The 7,500-nt window shown below is 38.3% G+C and overlaps 1 protein-coding gene across 6 annotated transcripts in view; it reads right to left on the bottom strand.

Annotated features, from left to right (window-relative positions):
* Window positions 1–7,500, bottom strand: part of LOC106873584 (CD9 antigen) — a 166,583-nt gene that overhangs the window by 62,581 nt on the left and 96,502 nt on the right. For all 6 annotated transcript variants that reach the window (XM_089354639.1, XM_089354641.1, XM_052969171.2 and 3 more), the window contains one exon: window positions 698–745. The gene's annotated coding sequence lies outside the window, so the exon portion shown is untranslated. The remainder of the gene's footprint in view (window positions 1–697; window positions 746–7,500) is intronic.

Raw genomic sequence — 7,500 nt, 5'->3', positions numbered from 1 at the left:
GCAAAAGGCAGACTTACCACTCAACAACAATGTCATTAAGGAAGTAGGTAACGTCCATCCATGTTCTCATCCCACTATCTCAGAGAGGGTCATGGGAGTAGAGTCTTCAGACACCTCCTTCATAGGGTGTCCAATCAGAAGCAACTGTCATTACACTGGATTCCCAAGTATGACCAACTGAAGCTATGGCCATTATCTAACCATCTCATTTCGGGTTTACCTTAGGTCTCTTGGCTTGAAGAATCCCCCTTGATTCCTTTCTGCAACATTTTGAACACATGTTTGTAGTACCAGAGCCATGACCTCTCAATGCAGGGCAAGTAGCTGCTCAACTTGAAGAGACTCCTTGACCTCTGAGCTAGTGAGTGATGTTACTTCAGAGATACTTCATAGGAACACCATTTTGACCACTTATATTCATGATCATACTCTTTCGGTCATTTCTCAACATTTATGACCATAGGTAAGGGGAGATACAAAAAACAAATTAAGACAGCAATTTTGGCTTTTTTTTTTTACCAACTTTCCTCTTGTGAAGATCGAATGCCAGAGTTGGCACATTACTTTAGCCAGCCCCTACAATTCTTGCACCCGATTCAGTTTCCTGCCTCCCATCACTTGTGAATATGAAACAATACCAGCAGACAAAGGTCAACAGAAGAAGATGAGAAAGAGATAACAGGGGAGAAGTACTTACAGAAACTGTTATCTTGTGATGGGGAAGCTTTTGATGCCCAGGTCTTATCTGGAAAGAGAATAAAAATTCAGAAGACTGTAAAACAACTGACTGGGACAAAGTGAACAATATGTGTGTGTGTCTGTGTGTATGTGAGTGCATGTGTGTGTGTGAGAGAGAGAGAGAGCTAGTGTTTGTGTGTATGTATGTTTATATGCTATTATATTACTGCATCAGCCAGAGATATTTCCTTAACTATCACCACCATCATCATTTAATGTCCATTTTCTATGCTAGCATGGAAAATGGTCGTTAAATGACGATGATGATGTGTTAGTTAAAGAAAGAAACCTTATCTTTGGCTGACTTCAGCTAAAAATGCCATTTGACACAGTAACTGTAATGATATTTCTGTATTCCCCCGCCCCCACTCCATTGTATGTTAAATTTTCAGGTTAATTCCATAAATTCTTGTTGGTGTTAAGGTGTTAAGTCAAGACCAGTTTTTTTTTTTATTAAAATTGTTTTATCACAACTTATTAACATCAAGGTGAAACATTTTACTACTAATCAAATTGTTGTTGCTGGGTCAGTCATTAACATTCCAGTTAATTAACTCTAATAACATATTATTTAATTAATTATAATAGTAAAGCATTAGTGTTGTGAGGTGAAAACATCTTAATTAAAAAACATGTCTGAGAAATGAGTCCCGTGAGGTGAGATGGCTGTCACTGGCCATTCCCCATGGCAGGGCCTTAACATCATGTTTGTGAGGCACAGCTAAACACACCATTTGGTCTGGGGTGTATAATCCAATTACACCTGCCACCCCCATCTTCTGCTGTTTAATCCAGCACCCCCCCCCCCCTTTTTTTCTTTTTCTTTGTTTCCTTGGTGAGGTAGTTATGAGTTTACTTTTTCTTCGTAATTTGATATTTTATATTTCTAATGTTATTTTGTTTTTCTTGTAAAAAAATATGTTGTTAATAAAAACAGCCTAATACCCCAACCAAAACAATAACAAAAAAAAAACAAAAAACAAAAACAAACAAAATGAATATATTTTTTCAACACAGCAGGGTTTGTAGTGTGCTAAAGGTATTGAGGTCATGTTTGGGTCAATTGTGTCTTTGGTTGTCAACAATCAGCTTTAAACTATGGTTGAGTAAAGAAAAGATTTATTAAACATTACACAACCAAAATGTCTTGGGGCATTGTTGGTGCAGGTGTGGTTGGGTGGTCAAGATATCTGTTCCCAAAGTACATCATTTCAGGTTCAGTCCCACTGTGTGGTACCTTGGGTAAGCAACTTCCACTATAGTCCCAGGTCAACCAATGTTGTGTGAGTGGATTTGATAGATGAAAACTGAAAGAAGCCCATCACATACACACACACACACACACACACACATACATGCATGTTTATTTATTGTATAGATAAAGGATAGAAAATGGAATGAATGACATTATTTATAATCACTACAATTGTTTCGACACATTTTTACCCCTGCAGTACATTGGTGAGATGTGTAATTATTATATAGCCATCCAGGGTGTAAAATGCACCTCATGTAATTGTTTAAATTAGTCCTTCATTAGACCCCAGCACCATTTCACTCAGTGTTAGAATGCATATCCAAAGTGATGTGTCATTTTCAGCAGTTTACAGACAAAACTGTACGGTGACATCAAGTAGCCAGCAACTGTGGATGAGCTTTGCATAGCATTCGTCAAGGTTTTTACCCAAATCTTATGCAACACATATATGCCCAAATGTGCGTGAGTGCGTGTATATTTATGTCTCCTGGTATTGGCATAGTCTGACAGCTGTAAATAAGTATCACTGTTACACAAGCAGTGTCATTCATCTCTGATATTCATCTAAAATATATGTAACCATGAGGTAATATTACCTTGCTTGGAAGCAGGTAAGAGTTGGTGATAGAAAGGGCATTTGGCTGTAAGGAAATCTGCTGCCATAGACTTTGTCCGACCCATGCCAGCATGTAAAAGTGGATGTTAAAACGACGAGGATGACTCTTTTATATTTTTGGTGTAGATCAGATTCTACATTCAAGTAAAAAGAAATTTGATTTTTCTTTCATTTTGCAATGATAAAAATAACTCCATCAAAGGATTAGCAACTCTCTCAAAGACTTCTCTTGCTCTTAATCGACTTCTGATCAATAGGACTTGATCAATACCCCAGATTCTTAAGAGTGAAATAATGGAATCTTTGCTATATTCATACTTTTCCTATGCTCATTATTAAGGATTCGACACCTTTTCCTCTGGAGCATTCGTTCACTTGTTTCGGTCATTTGACTGCGGCCATGCTGGAGCACCGCCTTTAGTCGAACAAATCGACCCCAGGACTTATTCTTTGTAAGCCTAGTACTTATTCTATCGGTCTCTTTTCCTGAACCGCTAAGTTACGGGCACGTAAACACACCAGCATCGGTTGTCAAGCGACAGTGGGGGGACAAACAGACACACAAATGCACCCACATATATATATATTTATACAATGGGCTTCTTTCAGTTTCCATCTACCAAATCCACTCACAAAGCTTTAGTCAGGCTGAGGCTATAGTAGAAGACACTTGCCCAAGGTGCCATGTAGTGGGACTGAACCCGGAACCATGTGGTTAGTAAGCAAGCGTCTTACCACACAGCCAAAGAAATTTAATCATACAAATACCATGGATACAATGTGATCTCTAACTTGCATGATGATGACGATGGTGATGATTATGATAGTGGTGGTGATGGTGGCGATGATGATGATGATGATGATGGTGGTTTAACCCCAGATTAGCTCTGATTTAGAAGACATAAAATCAAAGACCTTCCAACCATGATCATCCTACCTTTTTGTATTCGTTATTGAATCTATTGAACGTGCCCATCTCTGTTGAAAACAGTTGAGTGTGCTTTGATGAAAATTTGGCTACTATTTCTAGAAAGTCAAGTGACCACATAGAAGCACCCTTGGCTTGATGATGATGATGATGATGATGATGATGCTGACACTGTTAGTGGTGGTGATGATGATGGTGATGATTATGCTGCTACTGCTGATGATGTTAATGATAAAGTGGTGGGCGGAAGGAATTGTTAGTATGCCAGACAAAAGGCTCAGCAGTATTTCGTCCATCTTTACGTTCTGAGTTCAAATTCCACCAAGACCAACTTAGCCTTTCATCCCTTCAGGGTCAATTAAATAAGTACCTATGATACCAAAAAATAGAGAACCCCTCGTTGCTGAGTTGAGTGCAACAATGTACCTTAATTTTCTGTGTAGAACTTAAATTCCAGACAACAGATGCTTTGCTATTCATGCAGCCCACATGGTGGATGATAACACAACACAGCCCCACCAGTCACAGTGTTGGACAATAGAAAAAATGCTGAACAAAAATACCAGAAATATCTGTGAAGAACAAATTAGAACTGGAAGAATTTCTCAAAAACAACTGGTGATTCCTTTTATTATGGTGACATGTGATGGTGGGGCATTTAATTGTTAATAGAATTCATAACTCGTTCTCTCTCTCTCTCTCTCTCTGCATATATTCTTTTATTCTTTTACTTGTTTCAGTCATTTGACTGTGGCCATGCTGGAGCACCGCCTTTAGTCGAACAAATCGACCCCAGGACTTATTCTATCAGACTCTTTTGCTGAACCACTAAGTTAAGGGGACGTAAACATGCCATTATCAGTTGTCAAGCGATGGTGGGGGAACAAACACAAACACATACATACATATATATATATATATATGTATACATATGTATACATATATATATATATATATATATATATATCTGATGGGCTTCTTTCAGTTTCTGTCTATCAAATCCACTCAGAAGTCTTTGGTCGGCCTGAAGCAATAACAGAAGACACTTGGTCAAAGTGCCACACAGCAGAAATGAACTGGGAGCCATGTGATTGGGAAGCAAACTTCTTACCACACAGCCATATATATATATATATCTATATATATATATATATATATATATATATATATATATATATATATATATATATATATATATATATATATATATATATATATATATATATTTATTTATTTACACACACACACACACACTCTTAACTTATAATTGATGTCGTGATCTGGTGTTAAGTCGTTATTGTTAATGACTCTCTGGCCTCGTTTCAATTTAGCTTTTGAAGGATTCCACTTCCATTGCTAATTCACTTGGGAAAAACACATTACGCCAAACTCTTCTATCGTCCTTCTCCTTAAGAATCTGAAGACTTTGGCATATTGAAGAAATCAATGCTGCTATAGTTAATATTCTAAAAAGCTACTTGGGACCTAGAGAAAAACGGTAACCTGATCTTAAGCACTCTCATACACTGAAGTAAACCATGCCATCACCATCACCACCATCATTATTGTCATCATCATCATCACCATCATTATTGTCGTCATCATCACCATCGTCGTCATCGTCATCTTCATCATCATCACCACCATCATCATCGTCATCATCATCATCATCATCATCATCATCATCATCACCACCATCATCGTCATCATCATCATCAGGAGTCATCTGTTCTCAGAAAGTTCAATATTGAGGATCTACATCTGCCTTTTTTTCTCCGCCATTCTTACAAATTCGCTGCCATACGACGGTTTCAGTCCATTCCTTGATGTCACCAAACCAGTTTGTTCTAGTTCAATGCTTCTCCACCAGGGTCCACATGGTCCCTTTGGTGGAGGTCCACATAAGATTCTGCCATTAAAATTTAGGTACACTTCTACAAGACACAAAACATTTTAACAATTTTTTTTAATATTTCATACAATTTCTCATAATATCTAATTCTAAAAATTTCAATTCCCAGATCAGGCAGTGTTTTATGTTTTTAAGCAAAACTCTTTATTCCATGTTGCTTCAGTCTGCTCGGCTGTAAAAGAGTCACCATGCAAACAACTGGTGCCCTGTTGAAGGAGAATGTTGTGATCTCAGTCACTTCAATGCCATAGAAATTGAGTAACTGGCCCTGTGAACCCCCAAGCACTCACCACACAGGTGCCAAGGAGTCACCTTCATTAAACTCTGACTCAAGTAATTAAGCTCAAATCCCACCAAGTCAAGTTTGCTTCTCATCTTCCCTTCAGGAGTCAATAAAATAAAGTAGCAGTTATATACTGGGCTGATATAACCAACACCCTTCCTTCAGTTTGCTGGTCTTGTAACTATCACTGAATTATCAAGGAAGCTTCAGTGTGTGTGTGTGTGTGTGTGTGTGTGTGTGTCTCCCCACCATTGCTTGACAACTAATGTTGGAGTGTTTACATCCCTGTAACCTAGCAGTTTGGCAAAAGAGACTGACAGAATCAACTAACACCCTCCCCTCAATTTGCTGGTCTTGTAACTATTACTGAATCATTAAAGAAACTTCTGCAGAATGGTTTGTCCCTCCTAGAAATAGATGGTAAAATTAACCAAAATCCTACCTTAAGCATTAGGAAAAAGAAGGGACCCATTGGATGACATATTCCTAGGTAAGCCTAGACAGGATGGTCCTGATTGGGTGGAATATGATTTTTTCAGTGTTAGTCTGATAAGGTCCAAAAAGGTCAGGGGTCGACTTGGCACTCAACAACAACTGTTATTAAATTTATATGTTATCGTACTACTATTACTACTACTACTACTATTACTACTATAACACACCACTACCACTATCATCACCACTACTTCTACCACCACCACTCCTGTCACCAAAGATACTACCTCAAATACACTTGCTACCACCACCACTGCCACTACTACTACTACTACTACTACTACTACTACTACTACTACTACTACTACTACTACTACTAAATGACAATTGCAACCACAATACCAAGCTACTACTACCACCACCACTGCTCCTCTAATCACGATCAATCAATCAATAGCAATCACCCCCCCCACCACCACCAGAACTGCTGCTGCTGCTATATCAACAGGGGAAACGAGATCAATAATCAATGAACTACTATTGCTAAAACCACTACATCAACAACTGCTGCTACAGTAACTACCACTATTACTGCTGCTACTGCTACTACTACTACTACTACTACTACTACTGCAGTTGCTGCTGCTGCTGCCACTATTATTTACTATTGGCAAATGAAAACAGCCTCTTTGTGGTTGCTTGACCTGCTAGAAATAGCAGCTAAAATCTCTCTGATATAGAAAAAAAACAGAGTGAAAGGCATGCAATGGCTAACATGGTTCTGGATGCATGACATCTGATTAATAGTTGGAATGGTCATGGCCAGAATGTCTTTGTAGGTTATAGGTCTGACTTTGCCTTTCATCCTTTCGGGGTTGATAAATTAAGTACCGGTTGCATACTAGGGTCAATCTAATCGACTGGTCCTCTCCTGCCCCTCCCCAAATCTCAGGCTTTGTGTCTGTAGTAGAAAGGAATATATTGTTTTAGAAATGAAGGGCACATTGGATAATATAGTTTCATATACACAATGCCCTGAGAAAATCAAGGGGTTGGAATCTCTTTAATTAAGGGCCTGCTCAATCAGGGCTCACTTGGGGCTAAATACCAATAACAGTAACAACTGCTATTAAAATATATACCAACTACTTTCATTTCATATTCCTGTCCAACCCATGACAGCATGTAAAAAGGGATGATAAACCTCCATGTTGTCATTTGACAACTGGTGTTGGTTTGTTTATGCCCCTATAACTTAGCAGTTCAGCAAAAGGGACCAACAGAATTAGTACCAGACTTCAAATAAAAAAAAAAAAAAAACATTAAAAAC

The sequence above is a fragment of the Octopus bimaculoides genome, chromosome 7 (genome assembly GCF_046866305.1).
Source record: "Octopus bimaculoides isolate indiv1 chromosome 7, ASM4686630v1, whole genome shotgun sequence".
In the NCBI taxonomy this organism is placed as follows: domain Eukaryota; kingdom Metazoa; phylum Mollusca; class Cephalopoda; order Octopoda; family Octopodidae; genus Octopus; species Octopus bimaculoides.
The sequence above is the reverse complement of the archived record's forward strand: the minus strand, read 5'-3'. Positions and strand labels throughout refer to the sequence as shown.